At 38.7% G+C, this 26,706-nt stretch overlaps 1 non-coding gene and 1 pseudogene across 1 annotated transcript; both read right to left on the reverse strand.

Annotated features, from left to right (window-relative positions):
• Nucleotides 1–5,994: 5,994 nt before the first annotated feature.
• The window catches only part of LOC148294923 (uncharacterized), a 30,535-nt pseudogene continuing 9,823 nt past the window's right edge, over nt 5,995–26,706 (reverse strand).
• Nucleotides 13,584–13,690, reverse strand: LOC148294924 (small nucleolar RNA R71). The gene has a single exon (XR_015835584.1). It is a non-coding gene; the product is annotated as a small nucleolar RNA R71 (small nucleolar RNA).

Here is a 26,706-nt window from a genome sequence, read left to right on the forward strand (position 1 = left end):
CATTAGTTTTATAACACGTTATCAGCATGAGTCTCTCACCAACCGAGGTTCTTGTAAGTTTCAATCTTGATATCCCTCTTCCTTTATAATTTTTGTTGTATTTCAATTCATTTGTTTCATTAACATCCATATATGATATCTTATGAAGTTTATGTGGCTAATGCCTCCAAAGTTGATGACAAGAATGCATATGGATGCTATCAAAGAAATTTAAATTTATGATGTTTTAGATCACCAATAACCAATGTGCAGGAATCTCAATATAATTATATTGATATGAAAATTTAATTTAATTTAATTTGATATAAAATAATATATATATATGTTAAAATATATGGTAATATAATGTACTTATATATAGGGAGCTGATTTCCCACTCCCCTTTTCTTCACTTACACTTCCTTTTGCTTTTTAATACTTTTTTAATCAATTTTGTTCTTTTTTGTTCTTTCTCTTTCCTATTCTACCATCACCCTACATTAATATTTGGCTTAAATGTTAAAATGGTCCCTGTGTTTTATCTCATAGGCCAATTTAGTCCATGTATTTTCAATTTGGCCAATTTGATCCTTGTGTTTGTATATATTAGTCAATGTGGTCTATTCCCTTAAAAATATAAAATATTTAAAATTAATTAAAAAAACTGTAATTGATTATAATCTATTCGAATAAGAAGAAAAATTGATCCTTGAGAAGAAAAATGGCAGCAAGAAAAGAGCAGGCATCAATTCGACTAAGAACCTTTTTTTTTTTCCTATAGGAATCAAGACCATTGGAGGTTGAGGTTGTGTGGGTTTTGAATCATTTTAGCATAATTTTGACGGAAAGGATCAAATTTGTTAACAAATACAAACACAATGACTAAATTGGCCAAATTAATAACACGGGGACTAAATTGGCCAATAAGGAAAAACACAGGGACCATTTCGACATTTAAGCCTTAATATTTTGATATGGGTACTTAATCAATGAGAGTGAACAAAACCCAAGCTTTAGGATTTCTCCATCATCACTGTAACACAACAAAACCCAGGCTTTTGGATTCCCCTACAGACTTGGAATGCCAAAATATTTATATGAGAAGAATTCTTTAATATTCTTTTTATTTTTTTTGCTTTCTCTTCAATCCTGTCTGTTTATACTTTCTGAGAAAGTACCCAAACAAAATGAAGGTATGAAATGATCTCATATGAAACAAAGAGAACTCCATTAATGTGAATTTGAAACTCATAGTCTCAAACTCAATTTCATTTTCCAATTCATGTCTACAAGTTCATAAATTTTTTTCATTCAATATTTGTTTTCGGAATGGTTATGATGGAGAAGAGAGGGAGAAGAGGGAGAAGAACATGGAAAAAGAAAATGTAAAAATGTGTAGTTAGATGCATTTCTTTGTGGCCACCTAAAATTTGTTTCCTTAAATAAATAAAATAAAATAAAATAAACTATGACTGCAAGGTTTATTCTTGGGGCATGAGTTTTTGTAGGTGGACCATGTAATTTTGCCTAGACAAATATATAGTGTTAATTACTCGATTAAAGAAAAAAAAAAACTAAAGATAAAGTGCAAGTTGGAAAATTAAGTATAAAGAAAAATAAATAATATAAAAGTGAAGTAAAAATAAATTAATGTAGGGTAAGTGTAGGAAAGGAAAGAGAAAGAACAAAAAAGAATAAAATTGATTAAAAAGTATTAAAAAGAAAAAGGGAGTGTAAGTGGAGAAAATGGGAGTGGGAAAATCAGCTCCCTATATATATATTCGGTGGTGGTTTTATCTTCACATTTATTTTTATTTAAAGTATGGAGTAAAATTAATGCCCATACAAGCATATTTATTTTATCATACATTTACTTTATTATTTAAAGTGTTGCGGTTTATCGTCCATATCAGTAATATTTATTTTGTGAATTTATTTTACAAGTTCATTATGACTCATGGATCTAAACATACATAATATTTTTAGATGTTTTCCGGTTTTATATAAATAATGCAATATGTTACATTGTATATATATATATATATATACACGAAGTTAGTTACCATCATGTTACGGCTTTATATAAAATAATATATATACCTATATATTTGCAACATATATTTTGTTGTGATTCATTTTTGTTGGAAAAGATAATCTTGGTTACACTCCATGCTTGTTATGATGGGGATGAAAGAAAAGAATGGAGAATTAATTCTTGAAGATCTTGATCCTCTATGACAAGACCCGACCAAATTCCACTTTGGAATTTGAGCCGAACCCTGTGCGTGTCCGAGACCTGGCGGGTGCTAGGCACAAATGACCAAATTGCCCTTCTAACAAAACAAAAGTTCTTTAAGGTTTGACTTTTGCCGAAAATTTGACAGTCACCCCTGTAAATGCACGTTTCCCAAAAATTTACACCTGCATGAAACACTATTAATATGATCCCAACGTTCAGCATGCTTTAAGTTTACAATTAAGCTATCTAACATAGAATTATATGGCCTCTGGCCTTACAAAACCTAGGGCAATTTTAAGAGCAATTCGAATCTATTTATTTACAAAATAAGTGCAGAAACGTAATCATATCCTACATAGTGGAAGGAGAAGGAAGAGTGATGACGAATGCTCGGTGATGGTGCTCAGGTTCACACTTACTGCTTGGGGGCGCAAAACATTTAAAAATGTGAGTGGACAAAAATAAAGTTTTAGAAAGTAGAATATGAACATACTAACCCCATTGTTAAAAACCATTTCGAAAATCCCATTATATTCTTCTCATATATTCGTACAAGAATTCTAAAGCATGCATATATATATATATATATATATATATATATATATATATTATTAGTCATGCATTCAATTAAAACATCGAGACTTTTTAGAAAACATTATAAAGAAATAAATCTTTTCCACCTAAGTGTAGCCATTATATATATATAACCATCATTTCCATGAGCTTATATTCAATTCCCTCATTTATGTTAATTCATTGTGTCATGTGGCGTGACACATCCTCACAGGCCTCGATAACGCAAGGTCAACCCGAGCCGAATTCCAAGTAGGAATTCAGGGGACATTTAGTCAACCTGATCCGCATACCAAATATCCCTAAGACTCGTGGGGCCACTGTCAAGCGCACTAACTTATCCGAAGGCAACTAATTTATCCGAAGACAACATATTATCCGAAGGCAACAATTGGGTACTTGTGGTGGTTTAAAATAAATATATTTTCTAGAAAAGATTAAAAATTATAAAACTATTTCTCAATCATCCTTAAATCCGGTTGCCATTCTTGTAAAACAATAATTTTATGTCTCATCGAACCATTCAATCTGGAAATCGCCTCATTTCCTACTTTCCAAGCCCTTTTTACATTTTCAACATAGCAACATATAAATAAAAATATTTAAATCCAATTAATCAGGCTTGGAAAGCCATAGTCAATAATAACTTATTCAAGATCAAATAATGAAACTTAATCGCATAAAATTATTTATAAAACAAAAGTCCACTCACTGAGCATCCGAGCTAGCTTGACCCTTTGAGGGTCCCTCCTGTGGGTCAGATGGTGCTTGAGTACCTATTTATGCCATTAAAAATATTTAATTAATAAAAATGCTCAACATGATTATTTAATCCAAAACCCTGACCCCCGATTTCTAAAAGTGCGTGTACTTAGTTTAAGACCATTCCTATACCCACTTAAGTACTTCCAATGATTAGAGCGGTCTAAAAAGACCCAAGACTCGATAAGCGATAAATTTCCATATCGGTCAACCAGGGAACCAGTGGGGTCCACGACCTCTAATTATCAATGTAAGAGTTCCTATAGGTTCTACACATTTTAAAAACCATGTGCTGCAAGTTTGGTCCAAATCGAACGGTCGGATCGCTCACGATCGCACGATCGGACAATTATTGTAAAACGCAAACTTTAAACTATTGAATCGGAACATCCAGGCCTCCGATTCTTGATCCGCGAAATCCTATAAGACCCTAGGAATGCCTAGATCAACATATATTAAATTGGAGACGATCCAACGGTTCAAACCTATCGAACCCGGATAACGCATAATAGGCAAAATCCGTTCACGCTTCAAATGACATCCGAATTGAAATCTAAGCACACCTATGCGCTCTTGACAACACGAGGATCACATCGGGACACAATGTCCCTCTACTACAGTGCCCACGTATCCTAAGCGATACTGGCGGCCAGAAAACTTCAAAATCGAGAGCCAAGATTCCTACCACAGGTTTAGGACATCGATTGATCTACCACTGGCCAAAATTTGGATCGTGATTTGATCTACCTAGGCTAGAAATCGTCCCAATCCTACCCAACCATCAGCTAGAGCTCGAAAAGTAGATGAAAATCCATACCTTGTTTGCCAGAAATGGTGGCCGGAGGAGGGAGAACGACGGCTGGAAATTTTGAACGAAAACCAGCTGTTTTCGCGGTGGTTCCGGCGGGCTTCGTGGTTGACGGCGGCAGAGGTTGGCTGGGGTTCGAAGGCGGTGTCGGGCCGGTCAATTTGGCACCGGTGGTCCACGGTGGCGGGGGTTATGGAGGAGGGAGGGTGCGGCTGTGTGAGAAGTCGAAGGGGAGGGGGGAGGGGGGAGTGTGACGCGGAGAGAGAGAGAGAGAGAGAGAGAGAGGGGTCTGCACCTCTCTTTTTTTTTTTTCTTTTTTTTTTTTTTCAGGTTATTACAATCTACCCCCTTATAAAAATTTCGTCATCGAAATTTCTATACTTGTCACTCAAAGAGACAAGGGTACTGATCTCGCATTTGGTCCTCAGGTTCCCAAGTAGCCTCTTCCACTGTATGACTTCTCCATAAGACTTTCACAAGTGAGATCTCTTTAGAACGTAACACCTGCATCTTCCAATCCAAGATCTGAACAGGTTGCTCCACATAACTCAAATCATCCCTCAATTCTATTGGTTGCTCCTCTAAAACATGGGAAGGATCGGAAATATACTTCCGGAGCATGGAGACATGAAACACATCATGTAATCTGGAAAGTTCTAAAGGCAAAGCAAGTCTGTAGGCTACTGGGCCCACTTGTTCCAAAATCTCATATGGCCCAATGTAACGAGGACTTAACTTTCCTAGTTTCCCAATTCTTACCATACCTTTCCAAGGCGACAACTTTAAGAATACCCAGTCACCAACTTCAAACTGGAGATCTTTTCTTCTATTATCAGCATAACTCTTTTGTCGATCCTGGGCCGCCTTAAGTCTTTCTCTAATCAGTTCCACCTGTTTCTTCGTTGCCTCAATATCCTCAGATACTTCTAATCTTTGCTCACCTACTTCATCCCAATACAATGGAGTTCTACACTGTCATCCATACAAGGCATCATATGGACATTCCAATACTTGCCTAGTAACTATTATTATACGCGAACTCCATGAGCGATAGTTTATCATCCTAATTTCCCCGAAACTGCAATGCACAAGCTCTCAACATATCTTCCAAAGTCTGAATCGTTCTTTATGACTGTCCATTAGTTTGGGGATGGAATGCAGTACTAAACCGCAACTGAGTCCCAAAAGCTTCATGTAACTTCGTCCAAAAATGAGATGTAAACCGAGGATCTCTGTTTGACACGATTGACACTAGCACCCCATGCAGTCTAACTATTTCGTCTATGAAAATTTTAGCCAATTTATTCAAAGTATAGATCGCTTTCACAGGCAGAAAATGAGTGGACTTGGTGAGTCGATCCACAATTACCCAAACTCCATCATGCATGCTCTGTGTCCAAGGAAGTTTGAACACGAAGTCCATAGTAATATGCTCCCACTTCCATTCAGGAATCAAAAGCGGTTGCAGCAATCCCGAGGGTTTCTTCCACTCTGCTTTGACTTGCTGACAAATCAAACACTTACTAAGGTATTCCGCGATTTCCTTCTTCATATAAGGCCACCAGTAATGCTCTCTCAGGGTACGGTACATTTTCGTGCTACCATGATGCATAGCAAAAGCCGAGCAGTGGGCCTATTCAAGAATTTCCTTCTTAAGTGTTTCATCTCCAGGAACATACAGTCTTGTGCCCACCATTAAGGCTCCATCATTTCTCACTGAATAATCTGTTCTGGTACCATTCTCGACCTCCAATCTCAATGTACATATCAATGGATCCTGCAATTGGGCTTCAATTATTCGTCCCACTAACACTGGTCTTACATAGAGAGTAGCCAACAAGGCTCCTTGATCATCCATATCTAGTCCAACTCTCAACTTCCTCAACTCAACCGAGAATGGAAGATATCTCCCTCGCAAATGTGCCATGAATCCTGATGACTTCCTGCTGAGAGCATCTACTACCACATTAGCTCTCCTAGGATGATGCTCGGTAGTGCAGTCATAATCCTTAATCAACTCTAACAACCTCTTTTGTCTCAAGTTCAGTTCTTTCTGGGTGAACAGATACTTCAAACTTTTATGATTCGTGAAAATCTGACACGTTTCCCCGTAGAGATAGTGCCGCCAAATCTTTAAAGCGAACACTACAGCAGCAAGTTCCAAATCATGTGTAGGATAATTCAACTCATGCTTATTGAGTTTCCTCGAAGCATAAGCAATTACCCTACTATGTTGCATCAACACACAACCTAATCTTTGTCGGGATGCATCACTGTAGATAACAAAGTTCCCACTATCATCCGGGAGTGTTAATACCAGAGCGGTAGTCAACCTGGTTTTAAGATCATTGAAACTCTCTTCACACTCATCTGACCATTCAAACTCAACTCCATTTCTTGTCAAATGAGTGAGAGATGACGCTATGTGTCACGCCCCGGACCCGGGGGTAGGTGGAAATCCCGCGCCCGGTGCATGAGAAAATAAAAAGTAAAATAAAATAAAATAAAAAGAAAGCCGAAACATAAAATAAACTTTTAATATAAAAATAGCTCCCAAAAAATCTTTACAACTTTACAATTAATAAATAAAGCTCTATCACCCTCATCTAATTCAGTATCAACTGGTTTAGTCCTTATCTTGCCCACTAATTCATCTGAAAAATTAAAAAGGGTGAGGGGTGAGCAACCACCGCTCAGTAGGGACATGAGACCTTACCACAGTAGATTGATATAACTAAATTAAGTGACATGCAATCACACAGCCAAATATCATATTAACAATATTAATGCATGAATGAATGCTCTTCATCTAATCCCGTTAATTCATATAACTGGACAAGCAGACCTGCACGTCCCATACCATGCTTATACCACTTGGTCCTGAATGCCCATTTATATGAACTAACACCCATTTCAACCGTCCCATAATTCCCCTTTTGTTAGTCATCTTGTCTAACTCCCTTTCACCAGTCCCGAATCACCCAATAAAAACCATGTGCACTGTGGGATCCCTGAGACCTGGTACCTGCCAAGAGTTAGACTCAACTACACAAAAGATCCTTCCTATTACCCTCTTTTCCATTAACCCAAGAATTCCAGCCATCACCGATAACATATGATCATGTCAATTTTAATAAAATAATATAGATAATTAACAACACTTCAACATCCAATATCAATAATAGTAATATCATGCATAATATAGTGCTCACGAAATTTAATTAAATCAATCCCCGTAAAGGCACTCCAAGAAATCCCTACCTCGATTCCAAAGTATAACTCCAAATTAGTAAAACAAAAGCAAACCTCTCTATCTCCTTCAATATCATATTTCCTTGCATCTCTCTTTCACTTTGTCTTTCCCATATTTCTTTCCTTCTTTTCTTCTTCTTCTTCTTCTTCTTCTTCTTCTTCTTCTTCTTCTTCTTCTTCTTCTTCTTCTTCTTCTTCTCTCTCTCTAAAAGAACTATCATCTTCTCATGCAAACTTACAAATACTTCATAACTTGGTTGAAATGAGAATGAAAAACAAAGGAATGAAATGGTCTATTTATATTGTAGTGAAGACGGTAGTTATGTAAGAACTTAATCTCCAAGTAAACGGCCTTGCACTCCAAGTTTAACTATAGATAAGAACATATTGCTAGGAAGACACGTTGGTGACTACAATCCTATTCTAATATCTTCATGGTGACTTGGCAAGGCTATAGCATGCCTTGTTGACACCTAACTACTCATTCATGAATAATTTTGCTAATCAATATACAAATAGAATGAGATATATATAATACACACACACACACATATATATATATATATATATATATATATATATATATATATATATATATATATCTCCGGAAGATGATAGAGAGGATGACTAAATAATTGACTTGGTAGATGACTTGGGCAACTAACAAATAAAAAATAGAGAAATAATGAATAAAATAAATTATTGAATGGATGCAAATTGAAACTAATAAATTAATCATAAACTCAAAAGAAAATTAACGTAGGTGAATAAGTTATACAAATAAAAAATTATGAGAGCACTGAATTTAATTAAAATGAGAATATAAATTAATGAAAATAATTGAATTAACATAAATTAGAATTTGAAGGACTATGAAATAAACACAGGAAATAATATTAATTGAAAATATTATTAACTGTGGAAGCTTTGAAAACAAAGTAAGAACTTACAGAAATCTTAGTTCAATGAAAGCAAGCAGGACACTCACACTCCACTCTCACTTACAACTATTGTAGTTGCCTCAGGTCTACAAACTCTGAGAGAACTTTGAAAACTGAAAGAAACTTACAATGCTTACTAAACAAAGCTTGCCGAAAACTGAAATGAAAACTTCTAACTTATAGCCTTGGCTTACAAGAGAAGACAAAATAACTTTTGAACTAACTTTGACTTTAACTTAAGTGAAAAACATTTAACTTAAACTTTGTCGGGGCATCTTTGAATTGAAAGGCATTCTCTGAAAAGGCTACTTTGAATTGAAGGGCATGGGCATCTTTGAATTGAAAGGCATGGGCATCTTTGAAATTCTTTAACTTGTCAGGGCATCTTTGAATTGAAGGGCATATCTTTGCTTTAACTCTGGAGAAACAGAAAGGCATCTACTTTCACATGGGTGAAAGGACTTTAACTCTGCTTTCGGCTACTTTAACTTTGGCAGAGGCATCTTTGACTTGGAAGGCTTCAATCTTCAGAGAGATCATATGGATCTTGACTGTCGGGCACATAATCGGACCATCTAGGCTTAGGCTTCTGACTAAATTGTTGACTGGGCATCTGGCTTGAAGAAGATTCAGACTTTGGACTGGCATTGTCTTCATCTTCATCCTTCATTTGAGAAACTTGAGCAAGGAGTTGCTCTGCTAATTCTGTTAATTCTTTCTTAGATTTCCCTTTGAGGGAGGCATTTGAACTGCTTGGAGAGGCTTCTCTGGCTTGAGCGACTGGCATCTGGATAGGTGGATAACTTGCATGGACTTGATTAATAATATTATTTAGAATGACTTTGTCCCACCATTTGACTACATAATGACGGCATAGAAATCTGGTGTCCCAATTAATCTGATAGCTCCATTTTAGAATCCATGGAATCTTATATTTGGCAAAGAAATGAAGAAGCATAGGGAAGAATTTCTCCTGCTTAGTTAGTTGGTGCTTCTGACAAAAATAATTAAATGTGGGGCGTAGACCTTCTGGAAGGATTTCCCAACAGGAACCATTAATGTTCCACCATTGGAGAAACCAGTAAGGAAAATAAGGCTTGAATTTGGCATCGAAGTTCATGAACCATGAATGACTGAAGTCTTCAAATTGATGAAAGAAAATTGTATACCATGCATCAATGTAGTCTCCATAATTATAAGTAAGGCCTGATTGAAGTGGCTTTTGATCATAGGCATTTTTACTCCAGTGTTCTGGCTTAATGACTTGGCGTATATAAATGGAATGGAAAATAGTGGCTTCTGTTTGTTTGTCCTTGATGGGCTTAATGTCTGCTGATTGGGTTTCATAAAGAATGTCCCTATAAAACTTCAAAGACTTAGAAGGATGACTTGGAAAATAATGCATGTTGGGAGGAAAGAACTTCTTAGCTATTTTAACTGGGTCATTCAAATCTTCTAGATAAGGTTCAACAATAAAAATATGAGAATTGCTTTTTGGATGATATTTAGACCTTTGGGCTTGGCTTTGACTTGGGTTGTGACACTGGGAAGGCATAGGGGCATGAACAATAAAAGGATCATACTGGGAAACTAAAGCTGTCTGATAATTAGGGCGTAGAGAAGGCTGGCTTAAAGGGCTAAAACTATTCCTAACTGGAATTGGCATATAACCTGGAAAAGGCACAAGTTGGGCATTGGCTTCTTGTTTGACTGGCATAGGCATTAGGGTAGCTGGAAGGACTCTGGCTTGGCTTGGGCCTGGGCTTGGTTGGCTTGTCTGACTGTATTGCATTTTTTGCTTGTCTTTTTCTTTGCTTGACATGGCTCTGCCTGTTTATCCTGTAGAAATTCTCTTGTAAGAAAATCAGGGATACTGTTTTCACTACCTCTCAAATATTCTAACTGAAAATCAAAAACACTCAGAATTGCTTGCCATCGTGCAAAAATCTGCTTACTAGCTATATTTTTAACATCTTTTTCTAAAACATGTTTTGCAGACTTACAATCAACACGAACTAAAAACTTTTGATTTAATAAATCATCTTGAAATTTGCTTATGCATAATACAATAGATAAAATTTCTTTTTTAATAGTACTATAATTAACTTGGGCTTGACTCCAGACTCCGGAATGAAAACGAACAATTTGTTCAGGAGACTGTTCGGTTCATTTTTACACATGATTTTTCATGTTATTCACCCACTATTTTGAGTTAGTTCTTGACATTTTATAGCTTTTTACTTCTTTTTTGTGTTTTAATAGGTTTTACCTTGGTTTGTATGAAAATGAGCTAAAAGTGCATTATTTGATATAAATTCTGTTTTTGTTCATTTTCGTAGGTCAACTTCGTGGCCTTGGATCAGCATGTTCCGGTCCTTGGATGAGGTGATGATCTTCATAAGACTTGTTCCAATGGATGTTAACTACAACATATCCAAATTTGAGCTCCATTGGGCAAGTGTAGCCTATCCAGCTGATCGGACAATTGACGCTGGCTCTGGATGTTTGTTTTGGCCCAGTTTTCACCCCCACTTAATAGCATTTTATTTCTACTTGTTACCACACCTTTTGGTAACAATGGATTGCATTTGAGTGGCATTTCCTAAGTCAATTGGAGCCTTGGATTATACCTTAAAACAAGGTTTCATCATTTGCAAGGGGACAATGGGCAATAGCTTTAGAGAAAGAATAAGTTTTATACTAAAAGAAAAGCTGGAAAGGAGGAGAGAGAGAAGTCAAAAGGGATTGCAATCAGATTTGGGGGAGTTTTTGCAACGGGAGAGAGGGTATTCCACCATTCTACACAATTGAGAGCAGATTTTGGAGCTTGGAGCTAGGAGAAAGCCAAGGTGCAGTCAAGAAAAGTGGAGAAGAAGACTTCCACCATTGATGATCTTGAAGCTTTCATCATTTTCTGAAAATCTGTAAACTCTTTCTAATTTCATTTTGAATTTGTGTTTGAAATGATTATGAGGAACTAAACTCCATAGCTAGGGCTTAGGTTGAAGCCCTAAACATGATTACCTTTTTGTTTTGATGCTTGAGTGTATGAATTTCTAGATATTGTTGATGAATTCCAATTCACCAAATTAATCTATCCTTGATGTGTGTTCTTCTTTGATTGATCACCTTTGAAAGCATGCTTCTTGAGATTGTTGGGATTATGTGTATCCTCATGTTATCCTAAGCAATAAATGGATGAAGTAAGAATCATCCATGTGAATTGGTTTCTTGAATACCTAATGTAAACACCATGCTATTAGGATTCTTGTGATGTTCATATTCTCTTTGAACTTAATGGGTTCTCCTTGTAATTGAATCGAAGTACGAACCATACCTAGGTTCGGTTATGAGGAGGGCACAAGTATTGTAGCACGAACCATGCACTTTACGTATATTAGAGAGAATCAATGCGTCTTGAGCCACGACCCATGGTCTTGATTGCGAACATCTTCATCAACACGTTTAGAGTTCATTACTTGAGTATTCATGAACTTGGGTAGAATTGTTTAGGGTGGATTCCGAAACCCTAGTGTTTGTTACATTTTGATTTCACATCTTGATAATTCATCTCCGCCATTCTCATTTAATTTCAAAGTCCATTTACTTTCATGCAATAGAAATAGGTTACTTCAAACAAATCAAACCCCCCCCCCCCCCCCCCCCCCAATGTGTGTGTGAGTTGCGTGTTTGACACGTTACGTGTCTTTGTTACTAAATTCTATTTGTTTCCGTAATTGTTTTGGACTTTTGGTCCGCGCTGTGTTCTTCCATTTTCTGTGCTGAATTCAACCGTATAAAGAACGTGAATTGTGGACGTACGGTTGGAAAGTTATAGGCAAAACACTGGATAGAGGTCGAAACTGGAAAAACAGAGAAAACGACTCTGCCCAAGAACGACCGGTCGCTAGTGTCTCACGACCGGTCGCTCAGCACACAATTCTGAAGTTTCGACTCTGTACCAAAACGACCGGTCGCTTTTACCTCACGACCGGTCGCCAGACAAAAAACGACCGGTCGCTCTTAACAAACGACCGGTCGCTGGTCACTGTTCACAGCACAATTCTTTTTTTGTTTTGTTTTGTTTGTTTCTTTTATATTTCTTTTTAGTTTCAAATTTTCATTTGTGCATTGTGGTGTGTTAGTTAAGTGTTCTTTTTGTACTCGAATTAGAACTTATAGACAACCGACAAGTTCTTCGTGGGATCGACCCCGTACTTATACAATCTATACTTCGATAGATTCGTGCACTTGCGGGTATTTTTAATTGGTTGTTTGCACATTAAATTGTGTCCTTTTAGGAATGCAACAATTTTTGGCGCCGTTGCCGGGGAACTGGCACGGTTGCTTATATGTTTTGTTTGAGTATATTTAGAGTACTTAATTTTATTTTCATTTTTTTTCCTTGTTTGTCATTTCATTTTATTTGAGTTTGTTTTTGTTTTCTTCTTATTGCAGGAACATTTTGCTTATGTCCCTTCTGAATTTGGATATTTCATTAGATAGCACTGTAGAAGATATCCAAGCTCAAGCTTTGAGAGAAAGGAACATCCAACTAGCTGTGTCTACTCCATTGCCTTTTTCACTCTCGCCATTTTCATCATCACCAAGCTCACCAAAAGTCGAGTCACCTCCACCTTCACCAATGGCGGCAGCAGCTGCAAATGCGGAACTTACTATGCAAGAATACTCTTCACCGCCAACAACTGGACAACCATCTTGCATAGTATATCCCGCAAGCACTTTGGAAAACTTTGAGTTGAGATCGGGCATGATACACATATTGCCTAAGTTCTTGGGAAATCCTGGAGAAAATCCTAATGCACATATCCTAGACTTTGAGGAAGTGTGTTCCACAATAAAGATCGAAGGCATGAGTAGTGATGAGATAAGAATGAGACTTTTCTCATTTAGTTTGAAGGATACAGCAAAGGAATGGCTTCACTATCTACCTCCAAATTCCATCACAACGTGGACGGATCTTGCTACAAAGTTCTTGCAACATTTTTTCCCAGCACAAAGGACAAATGAACTCCGAAGTCAGATTACAGGAATTCTGCAAAGGCCGGGAGAAAGCTTCCAGGATTATTGGGACCGTTTCAAGAAACTTCTAATCACTTGTCCGCATCATAACATACAAGCTTGGCTTCTAATGCAACACTTCTATGAAGGACTTTTTGAAGCGGACCAAAACAATGTGAATGCAGCTGCAGGAGGAACTATAATGACCAAGACTCCAACAGAACTGCGAGCAATATTTGATCTTGTTGCTGCAAATGCTCGCCAATATAATTCAAGGCAAAGACCAGTCAGAAAAGGGTAATCCTATGATGTAAGTACCCTTTCTAGTATGGAAGCTCAGATTGCAAACCTAACCAACATGGTGAAGAAATTGGCACCGGGATCATCCAAGGTTTGTGCATTTTGCTCCACAATTGGTCATGACACTGAGGATTGTCCCTTGGCACATGAGGAAGCAAATGCAGTGGGCTCATTTCAGAGAAATCAGTGGCCTAAGAATGATCCTTTCTCACAAACATACAATCCGGGGTGGAGAAATCATCCAAATTTCAGGTGGAGTGACAATTCTAATGTTCAACAAGGGCCAACTCAACCACCTCAAGGGCCAACTCACCCACCTCATGGTCAACAACATACTCGCCCACCTCATGGTCAAATGCACTACTACAATCCACCACAACCACCACCTCAACCACAATCTACAGGAAAATCTTTGGAAGAACTTGTTGCTTCCATGGCTAGAAACACAGATAGTTTCATCACTGAGACAAAAAGCTACATGCAGAGGAATGACACCCACATGCAGAAAACGGATAAGGCCATTTCCAATCTAGAAAATCAAGTGGGGCAAATTGCTCAAGCTTTGAGTCAAAGGGAACCTGGTATGATGCCTAGCCAACCAGAGATTAATCCAACTGGGCGTGAGCATGTTCAAGCAGTTACCTTGAGAACTGGTAAGGTAATTGGTGAAATTGATGGTTCTAAAGATTTGATTCACAATGTTGATGACATGCAGGTTGAACAAGTGGCTGAGCCTAAAGAAAAGGATGAAAGCAACAAAGAGAAAGATAAGCAAGCAGCTTCTTCATCCGAGTGGATCCCAAAGCATGAACTTGCAAGAAGGGCAAGAAAGGAGAAGGTAAGTCGTGAACCTACTGACGAAGAAATCTTACGTGCTCCTTTTCCTCACAGGCTTATGAGTTCCAAAAAAATTCAACAAGCCAAGGAAATATTGGAAACCTTCAGAAAAGTGCAAGTCAATATTCCTCTCTTGGATGCAATCAAGCAAATTCCGAGTTATGCAAAGTTTTTGAAGGACCTTTGTACCACCAAGAGGAGATTCCAAGATCATGAAACGGTTGCACTAACGGAAAAAGCTTCTGCTGTTTTGCAAAGGAAGCTCCCTCCCAAATTGAAAGATCCAGGAAGTTTTACAATTCCTTGCATAATTGGAGATAAATTGTTTGACAAAGCTTTACTTGATTTAGGTGCTTCAATTAATCTGATGCCTTATTCTGTTTTTGAAGCCCTTAACTTAGGTGATCTTAAACCAACTTCTGTCAGCATTCAATTGGCGGACCGATCAGTGAGATATCCAAGAGGAATTTTGGAAGATGTACTTGTGAAAGTAAATGATCTCATCTTACCAGCTGACTTTTTGGTGCTAGAGATGGAAGAAGCTCCTATTCCGGGTGCGGATCTTCCATTGATTCTTGGCCGCCCTTTCATGGCCACTGCAGATACTGTGATCAATGTTCGACAAGGAACATTGACAATGACAGTTCAAGGGGAAACAATAAAGTTCAAAGTTTATGATGCCTTCAAACTCCCCAATGATGAACATGAATGTTTTCGTATTGATACATTGTGTCATATTGTGCAAAATACATTTAATAGTACTCATGGTACAGATTCATTAGAAAAGGTGTTGACACAAAATCCTCAAGTTGCTGAAATTGTTGATAATGAGTTACTTGAGGCTGTGAAATTCCTTGATGCATGTCCAGCCATACCACGTAAGTACACTCCAAATTTTATACCTTTGCCAGTCAATACTGAAAAGCTTGTTCCTTCTCTTGACAGGGCACCCGAGTTAGAGCTCAAACCATTGCCATCCCACTTGAAGTATGTTTATTTAGGTAAAACAGAGACATTGCCCGTGATTATTGCTAGCAATCTCAATGTGGAAAATGAACAGAAGTTGATGCAAGTGTTAAGAGAACACAAGGGAGCAATTGGTTGGAGTATTGCGGACATCAAGGGAATAAGCCCAACAAGATGCATGCATAGAATTTTACTGGAAATTGATTCCAAACCCACAAAGGATGCTCAACGCAGGTTAAACCCAATCATGACAGAGGTAGTCCGAAAAGAAATTCTGAAGCTATTGGATGTGGGTATAATTTATCCTATTTCCGATAGCAAGTGGGTAAGCCCGGTCCAAGTGGTTCCTAAAAAGTCAGGAATAACTGTTGTAAGAAATGAGGGAAATGAACTTATTCCTTCTCGTGTCAAAACGGGATGGCGTGTTTGTATTGATTATAGAAAATTAAATACCGCCACCCGAAAAGATCATTTTCCATTACCATTTATTGACCAAATGCTTGAACGTCTTGCAGGTCACAGTTACTACTGCTTCTTGGATGGCTATTCAGGATACAATCAAATTGCCATCGCTCCTGAAGACCAACACAAGACGACATTCACATGTCCTTATGGTACCTTCGCCTACCGGCGTATGCCATTTGGATTGTGTAATGCCCCGGCCACCTTCCAACGATGCATGATGAGTATTTTCTCCGATATGGTAGAAAAATTTATTGAAGTATTCATGGATGATTTTAGTGTGTTTGGTCATTCATTTGATTCATGCCTTAACAACTTGTCTTTAGTTTTGCAAAGATGCCGGGAATGCAACTTAATTCTCAATTGGGAAAAGTGTCATTTCATGGTACAACAGGGAATCGTTTTAGGTCATGTGATTTCCAGTCAAGGCATTGAGGTTGACAGAGCCAAAGTAGATGTGATAAGCGGGTTGTCACCTCCCACATCAGTGAAAGAGATCCGATCCTTCTTAGGACATGCCGGGTTCTATAGAAGATTCATAAAAGATTTTTCTAAGATCTCTCGACCATTGTGTAGCTTGCTTGCCAAAGATGCAAATTTTGATCTTAATGATGAATGTTTGGCAGCTTTTCAAAGGCTCAAAACTCTTCTCACAACTGCACCTATCATTATGCCTCCAAATTGGAATTTACCTTTTGAATTAATGTGTGATGCATCTGATTTTGCAGTTGGAGCTGTATTAGGACAAAGAGTTGAGAAGAGAGTGCATGCAATATATTATGCAAGCCGTACCCTTAATGATGCTCAGTTGAACTATTCAACTACTGAGAAAGAGCTGTTAGCTGTAATTTTTGCTTTAGAGAAATTTCGTTCGTACTTGATAGGCTCTAAAGTAATTGTTTTCACTGATCATGCAGCTTTGAAATATCTCTTGGCAAAGAAGGAAGCAAAACCAAGATTGATACGATGGGTTTTGTTGCTCCAAGAGTTTGATATTGAAATCAGAGATAAGAAGGGATCGGAGAATGAGGTAGCTGACCACCTTAGCCGATTGATCACTAACTCCAATACCGAAGAAGACACTCTTCCTCTTCGTGAATCCTTTCCTGATGAGCAACTTTTTGCATTACAAATTTCTGACCCATGGTATGCTGACATTATCAACTTTCTCGCTACAGGAAATATACCAAGGGATTTGTCAAGAGGTCAAAAGGACAAATTGCTGAAAACCACTAAGTCCTATGTGTGGGATGACCCATATTTGTGGAAGTATTGTTCGGACTCCGTGATTAGGCGATGTGTTCCCGAGACCGAATCTCAGTCCATACTCACATTCTGTCATTCGAACGCATGTGGTGGCCACTTTGGAGCCAAGAAGACAACTTTAAAAGTTTTGCAAAGTGGATTCTATTGGCCAAGCTTGTTCAAAGATGCATCACAATTCTGTCTATCTTGTGATAGGTGTCAACGAATGGGTAACATTTCATCTCGAAATCAAATGCCTTTAAACCCAATTCTAATTGTTGAAATATTTGATGTTTGGGGAATAGATTTCATGGGTCCATTTCCTTCATCTTTTGGAAATCTATTTATTCTACTTGCGGTTGATTATGTTTCAAAATGGGTGGAAGCAATTCCAACCAAGACTAATGATGCGAAAGTTGTTCTTAGCTTTCTTCGAGCCAATATCTTTTGTAGGTTTGGAACACCGAGGGCCATCATTAGTGATGGGGGATCCCATTTTTGCAACCGATCATTTGAGACCCTACTCAAGAAGTATGGCATAACTCACAAGGTGTCCACCCCCTATCACCCTCAGACTAGTGGACAAGTGGAGATTTCTAACAGAGAGGTGAAGCATATATTAGAGAAGACTGTTGGTCCTACTCGAAAGGATTGGTCTTTGCGCCTTAACGATGCTCTCTGGGCCTACCGAACTGCTTACAAAACTCCAATCGGTATGTCTCCATTTCGCTTAATCTTTGGTAAACCTTGTCATCTACCTGTTGAGCTTGAACACAGGGCCCTTTGGGCAATTAAGAAGTACAACTTCGACATGAAGGAAGCAGGAGATATCAGAAGGTTACAACTGAGCGAACTGGATGAGCTTCGCAATGATGCTTATGAGAACGCAAAAATTTACAAAGAAAAAACAAAGGCGTTTCATGATAAGCATATCATTAGAAGGTCGTTTGAAGTAGGGCAAAGAGTATTACTCTTTAACTCTAGGTTCAAACTCTTTCCAGGTAAGCTTCGTTCCCACTGGACTGGCCCATTTGTTGTTACTAATGTCTTTTCCTATGGTGCAGTTGAAATCCGACCAATAGGCATAGGAAAGGAATTCAAAGTTAATGGGCATAGGTTGAAAATCTACCACGAAAATACTTTGCATCAAGAAGATGAAGTGCTTCACTTCATTGATATACATTCGGGGATGCAAAACTGAGTTGGGAAGGTAAGTCCTTAATAAAGTTTTCAACCCAAAAAAAAAAAAAAAAAAAAAAAGAAAAGAGAGAGAGAGAACGACCGGTCGTACATGCCTCGCGACCGGTCGCTCGTTTGGAGTTTCAGAAAAAATTGAATCTGCTTCGAAACGACCGGTCGCTTTTCACTCGCGACCGGTCGCTCGTTGTTTTTCTTAAAATTGGATCTGCTTCGAAACGACCGGTCGCTCGTTGTTTTTCTTAAAATTGAATCTGCTTCGAAACGACCGGTCGCTTTTCACTCGCGACCGGTCGCTCGTTGTTTTTCTTAAAAATTGAATCTGCTTCAAAGCGACCGGTCGCGTTTCACTCGCGACCGGTCGCTCGTCGCGTTTTTTTTTAAAAACCGTCTTTTTCTTTCCTTTCTCTCTTCTCTCTCCTCACTTCCTCTTCTTCCCAGCGACAGACTCACCCCCCCCTTCGACTTCTCTCTTCTCCCTCCCTCTACCTCCCTCACAACCCACCCTAATCCTAACCCAAATCACACTTTTCTCACTTAATTTTTCGAGTAGAATCCGTTTTTGGCATCTATTCCTTGAAATTTCAAGTGTTTTCTTCAATTTGAGGTGATTTTCAGTTAGGGTTACTGTAGCACCAAGGTAATTTTCGAATTTTTCTTGGTGTTTTCTCTTTGATTTTCTTACTCTAATGCATTCCTATAGTTGTTTTCTTTCTAATTTGTTGTTTCTCTTGTTTTTGTTTTGGGTTTGGCTTGTGTTTATCATTTGGTGTGATTTTCCTCAATTGGGTATGTTTTTCTCACTCTCAATCTCTTATTTGATTATTGTTGTTGTTATTTGTGTTTATTATTGGAATTTTGTCATTTTGGTTGAATGTTGGGAATGTTGTTTACATTTTGGAATTTTGGCTTAATTGTGCATTGTGATTAATATTGTGGCATTGTGGTATTTTACATTGTGATTAAATTGTCGACTCGTTCGAATTGGTGTATATTTGTATTGTGGCAAATTTTGGCTATGTGCATGCATTTTGGTTTTGATATTGGTATAATTGTGGCGTATTGCATGTTTGGGAATTGTGGCATGAATTTTGTTGTTGATTTGTTTTGTGCATATTGGTTTTTTTCTCCTTAGATGTCTAGAGCTAGACAGGGTACCAGAGCGGGTGCATCTTCTTCACGAAGTGCACCTCAACCGGAAGAGGCAATGCTCACTGCCACTGTGGTTACTGAGCGTAACTTAGATCTTAGTCCCTCCATCCAAACCGCTGGACTTATTCAAGTCCGGCACCTTATTAGGGACCGAAACCTCCTACCCTTAGCTCACATCTATGCAAAATATAATGAATCAATTGTGCGTGAGTTTTATGCCGCTTTCCCTAGGGAAGAACTTAGACGTAATGCAGAGGTGCCCCTTAAGGTTCGGGGCAAAAATATTGTACTATCCACCTCCATTATCTCTGAGGTTCTTCAAATAAGTGACAGAGAGAATACTGTTAATTGGAGACAATTTTTGGGTGAGGATTTTGACATGCAAAGGGCAGCTGAAACACTTTTTTATGCTGACCCTGCTGCCTTTGCATCTCAAACTAAAAAGACTGTCCTCATTCAGGGTAAGTTGACACCCTACTTTGCCATCCTGTGGAGCTTTGTGCGCCACAACATTTATCCATCCGACCAACGGTCGGAAATTCCATCAGTAGGGGTCAAGCTCCTGCAAATTTTGCATGAGGGAACTTTTATCCTACCAGTTGTTGACATCATTTTTGAACGCCTGAAGGCTTGTGCACGTAAGAAAAGCATAATTTATTATCCTTGCCTTGTTAGCATGATTTGTGACCGCTCAGGTGTTCGGGCTCGCTCCACTGATATATATGTTGAGCCCATGGGTCCCATTTCGGACACTTCTGTGTCCAAGAGTATCTCTCAGAGGCGCCATGCACATGCACCTGCACCCGCACCTGCTCCAGTGCCGCCTCATATGCCACCACCACCACCACACGGGCCGGCCTCATTCCAGCCATTCCCGCCTGCTCCCACTGTCGACACTTCTGCTTGGGAGCCCTCTCTCCAAGCCATTTGGGACTTGCAGATGCTCCAGTATCAGCAGATGCAGCATATGAGCACTTCCATTGACGCCATTTGGACGCACCTCCAGATGCCAGGTCATCCCGGGACCTCTGCACATGTTGATGGTGATGATGTTGATGGTGATGATGATGATGAGACTGATGATGATCAGTAGTACTTTGAGCTTTGTACCCTTTTGAACTTTTAATTTATTTTGTTTTTGGGTTTTATTTTGAGACGGTTATTAGTTTGTTTGTTTCAACTTTTACTGTTAGTTCAACTTTTAATTGTTTACTATTTCTTTTATTTTGTGATTATCCATCCCAATTTTTCTATATGGCATTGTTTAGTATTAAATCTCCATCATTTATAAACATTGTTTCATATAAGTTTGGGAAGTAGGTTGCTTTATGATTTTGCACTCAGAATTTTGGCTCAAATGCTTATTTCATTCCAAAACATGTGATTCTACACACACACACACACACACACACACACACACACACACACACACACACACACACACACACACACACACACACAAAAAACAATAAATTTATGAATCACTTGTTTCTTTTGCATTTTGAGCTAGCTGAGGCTTCTGCTAATTGCCTCTGTCTGTTCTTGCTTGTAGAATCTGCAGCAGCTCTACATGATCTTCGTTCCTTTTCTGCAGCATCTCTACATGCTGGTTGGCGCTGTAGAGCCACTTCTGCAGGTCCGCCACCAGAGCTTTCAGGGCCGCCACCTCCTCACTCAGTGCCCCGCACTCTCGTGTTCTCGCCAGTAGGCGCATGCCCAAATTTGTGGCCGAGACCGCGTTGAGCACGGTTAGATTGTGGGACTCGTCCACTGCCATCTGGTCAGACCTCTGCGCCACATGCAGGTGATCTGCAACTGTCAGTCTGCTGACAGTCATGCCCTCCGGCATTACTGCCCTTCGCGGCACCACCTCAGAGAAGTTTGAGGCCGAGCCATGGTGGTATGAGGAGTTTGGGAAGATAGGGTTTGGAGGAGCCCTTATCTGGGAATTTGGTGGTGCTAGTGACAGCTCAAGGTTGAGATCATCAAGGTGAGTACATGTGGATGCCATTGTTTTGTTTTTGGATGTTTTTGATGGTTTTCCTTGAGTTTGCAGAAAGAATTGCAGGGTACTCTTCCGCTTGCAGAGGCGTGGCTTAAATAGACATATGCAGATGAGAGGGAGAGCCAACGCCATTTCGGATTTCCCGGGCATGCTCGACCTAATCGCTTCAAGGGGGAGCACATTAACTTTCACTTTACTTTTCTTTTTTCCGTGTTTTTCTAGTGTTTTGTGTTTTTGCCTTTCCCTTTCGGCTATCACCTTTGTCTTATTTTAGTTAGGGAAGTGTGTTTTCCCTTTCGGCTGTCGTCTTTGTTTTGTTTGGGAAGTGTGCTTCTTTTTCTTTTGCAACTTCATTTCTTTTATTTCTGACCAAAAAAAAAAAAAAAAAAAACAAAACAAAACAAAAAACAAAAAAAAAAACAACAAAAAAAAAAAAAAACAACAAACAAATACACGGAAAGGGCAAAGACAACCAGGCACACCAATAATACATTAGAAATTATTCTTTCACAGTGCTCGGTGTCTCGGCCATTGGACCTTTGAGTTTAGCCCTATGGCTATCCTCTTCCGGGGCTTCACGCACAGCCTCTTGGGGCTCATCACTCGAGCTCCCAAAGATCGCACTCTTAGCTTGAGCATACCTACTCTCGCGATCGGTTTTCTTGCGTTTACCCGGTTGGTCCAGGTCCTCCAGCTGCTTTCTCATGTCATGGGCGTAAACACTTACCATCTTTGAGAGATTTTGGTTCTCTTCCCGCAACGCCTCTAGCTGGTGTCGATTCACCTCCACTATCCTTGCCCTTTCCCTTTTTAAACTTTTAATAATACTCTGGCACTCTTCCACCATACTTCGCTCCGCCGCCAACTGACCTCTTAGCACCTCCACTTCATGGGACTTCGCAAGTAGGCGATGACCCACACTTGCGACTGTTGCGGTGCTTTGCACGCTTAGTGCCAGAGCATCGCTCACGACCCGGTTGTCATCCCTTGATCCCAGCACCCGTATATCCTTGGGAGTTACTAGATTTCTAGCAACTCCAAGGGCAACATCGTTGTCCAGCAGTATCGAGTCATTCACTGTCACGTGCCCCCGTGCAGAGGCAAAGTAGGGCATCCACACTGGTGCCACTGCTTGGCCCCGAGTCTGAGTCGGTGGAGCTAGGTTGAGATCTAGCGAGAATGGGTAGGAAGAAGCCATTTGAACTTTCTTTTCTTTTGTTCTTTCTTTTCTCTGTTGTGTGTTTCTGCGTTTGTGTGTTTTTCCCCAACTCTTTCTCTTCTTCTTTTATAGAGTTAGTTTCTACGTAACCCTAGACACGGCGCTTCTGCGTTTTGCGCGGCCCTTACGGCCTATCCCCTTAGGTCACCTCACCTGGTCCCCAACCCCTTTAATTACAGTTCTGCCTTTCAGCACTTTTGAGAAACAAAAGTCGTCACACCTTCCTATGAAGCCAATAATTCTGGCTTGGGACCGAGAGAGAGACCGCTGCTTGTCGACACGTCTCTCACTTTGTTTCCCGTGACTCACAGGTGCCGAGACTTCAGGGCCCACTTTTTTCTATTTTACTGAGTCCTCGCTCTTTGTGCTTCTGACTTGGTTTCTCTGTTTTTTTTTTTTTTTTTTTTTTTTTTTTTTTTTTTACTTTCTTCGCTTTTGGGCTTTCGTTTGGGTTGGGCTTTCATTTGGTTTGTGCATTTCTTTGGGCTGGATTTCTGCATGTGTAAGATTGTTGTTAGGGCTTACTGTTTGGTTTTGTTTGGTGTTGTTTTGTTTTGTTTTGTTTTGCAACCGTGTTGTAGTTGTTTTTCTTTTTTGTTTTTGTATTTACTTGCTCTTTCCCTTTATTTCTTGTTATAACGTTGTTAATGCCTGAATTCTTTAACATTGAGGACAATGTTTATTTCTAAGTTTGGGAAGGGATAGCAAGTCTTTTTCGTTTCGCTTAAATTCTTGCTTTAATTTGTTCTGTTTTCTTTTCAGTTTTGAGTCTTTTTTTGTTTTCAAGTCACTTTCCGGACATATATGATGAGATTGTGATGAATGTTTACATGACTTGATTGAAGATGTTAAAAAAAAAAAATAAATAAATAAAATTTGTTATTCACTAAATGGCATCGTTCTAGCATGATATGTTTGAAACCCTCTATGCACTTGCCATTTGTTTCATAATTCTCCAGTTGAGGGACTTGCATGATCCAAAGAATTGTATCAAGCATGAATTAGACTTGTATAACCATATAATGTGAGCTTTGAGCCTTGTGCTTCAATTCATGAGTGTTATACACATATTCTTACTTTTCTTGTCATCTGAGTTGTTGTCTGATCTCATTATTCATTGATTTGGTTGAGCACTTAAAAGTTACTCATTCTTGTGCAATTTGATTACATGACATTTGAGAAATGATATTAAGGCCCTCTTTGGACCGTTTGTGCCTTTCAAGCTAACCCTATGCATGCTTAAGCATGATTTTCCATTGTTAACCACCTTGAGCCTATATGTATGCCTTTTCTTTCAAGTAACCAATTATTACTTCTAGCCTTAGCCTGAAAAACAAGAATTCACCTTTCTAAGGAACTCGTGAGCTTTAATTTAGATGTGTTTTTCATGCTAAGTTTGGGAAGGGTTATTACATTCTTTAAAAAAAAAAAAAAAAAGTACTTCACTCAAAGGGTGAAAGAAAAGAGAAAAGTCGTGGTTAAGTGGCAATGGTTTCAATTTCAATTCCATGTTTCTTGGTTGTTCAAATGGAAGGAAGGAGTGTGAATCATAATTAGTGGAGGTATAAGGCTTTGTGGTCTATTTGATCACCAAAAACTGAGTGAAAATCTCAAGCGTGATGTTTCAAAGTCTTTTAGTCAACGATTATATGCTCTTACATTGTGAGTTCCTTGGACTTTGTTGTATCCATATCCTTCATTTCTTACTCACCTTACACCCTTAGCCCCATTACAACCTATAATAAAGACCTAAATTGATCCTAAATGTCATGTGGTTGATTTGCACACATTTTTCAGCTTTTAAGTGTTTAGCATCCTTCTTGAGATCATATTCATGCATGTTTTTCATCTTGCTAATTTTGAGTTAAGTCCCGTATGGTTTAACTCTATTCTCATATTTATTATTGAGTGATGCATTGTAACCCTCTTCCGAGTGATTCATTTGTGAGAGGACAACTTTGGTGAGATTTGAAGTTACATTTGTGCTTGGTATGATTTTTGAAGTTGTGTGAAAACTGAAATTGGAGAATGAGTTCCATTTGGCCATCACACTACTACACTTGAGCATGTTGTGTTATGAATTTTGCCGCCTTGTGAATAATGTGTAAACTGAGTTTTTCTTGTGAAAACTTTTGAGTCGTTTGCATGAGTTGCTCTCTCCTTAGAAAGTGTTCGGAAAGTTTTGTTTCGAGTCTTGTTTTAATTTCTGTTTTGCTCGAGGACTAGCAAAAGATAAGTTTGGGAAGTTTGTTCGGTTCATTTTTACACATGATTTTTCATGTTATTCACCCACTATTTTGAGTTAGTTCTTGACATTTTATAGCTTTTTACTTCTTTTTTGTGTTTTAATAGGTTTTACCTTGGTTTGTATGAAAATGAGCTAAAAGTGCATTATTTGATATAAATTCTGTTTTTGTTCATTTTCGTAGGTCAACTTCGTGGCCTTGGATCAGCATGTTCCGGTCCTTGGATGAGGTGATGATCTTCATAAGACTTGTTCCAATGGATGTTAACTACAACATATCCAAATTTGAGCTCCATTGGGCAAGTGTAGCCTATCCAGCTGATCGGACAATTGACGCTGGCTCTGGATGTTTGTTTTGGCCCAGTTTTCACCCCCACTTAATAGCATTTTATTTCTACTTGTTACCACACCTTTTGGTAACAATGGATTGCATTTGAGTGGCATTTCCTGAGTCAATTGGAGCCTTGGATTATACCTTAAAACAAGGTTTCATCATTTGCAAGGGGACAATGGGCAATAGCTTTAGAGAAAGAATAAGTTTTATACTAAAAGAAAAGCTGGAAAGGAGGAGAGAGAGAAGTCAAAAGGGATTGCAATCAGATTTGGGGGAGTTTTTGCAACGGGAGAGAGGGTATTCCACCATTCTACACAATTGAGAGCAGATTTTGGAGCTTGGAGCTAGGAGAAAGCCAAGGTGCAGTCAAGAAAAGTGGAGAAGAAGACTTCCACCATTGATGATCTTGAAGCTTTCATCATTTTCTGAAAATCTGTAAACTCTTTCTAATTTCATTTTGAATTTGTGTTTGAAATGATTATGAGGAACTAAACTCCATAGCTAGGGCTTAGGTTGAAGCCCTAAACATGATTACCTTTTTGTTTTGATGCTTGAGTGTATGAATTTCTAGATATTGTTGATGAATTCCAATTCACCAAATTAATCTATCCTTGATGTGTGTTCTTCTTTGATTGATCACCTTTGAAAGCATGCTTCTTGAGATTGTTGGGATTATGTGTATCCTCATGTTATCCTAAGCAATAAATGGATGAAGTAAGAATCATCCATGTGAATTGGTTTCTTGAATACCTAATGTAAACACCATGCTATTAGGATTCTTGTGATGTTCATATTCTCTTTGAACTTAATGGGTTCTCCTTGTAATTGAATCGAAGTACGAACCATACCTAGGTTCGGTTATGAGGAGGGCACAAGTATTGTAGCACGAACCATGCACTTTACGTATATTAGAGAGAATCAATGCGTCTTGAGCCACGACCCATGGTCTTGATTGCGAACATCTTCATCAACACGTTTAGAGTTCATTACTTGAGTATTCATGAACTTGGGTAGAATTGTTTAGGGTGGATTCCGAAACCCTAGTGTTTGTTACATTTTGATTTCACATCTTGATAATTCATCTCCGCCATTCTCATTTAATTTCAAAGTCCATTTACTTTCATGCAATAGAAATAGGTTACTTCAAACAAATCAAACCCCCCCCCCC

This window comes from Prunus avium, chromosome 4, assembly GCF_965620075.1.
Source record: "Prunus avium chromosome 4, drPruAviu1.hap1.1, whole genome shotgun sequence".
In the NCBI taxonomy this organism is placed as follows: Eukaryota; Viridiplantae; Streptophyta; class Magnoliopsida; order Rosales; family Rosaceae; genus Prunus; species Prunus avium.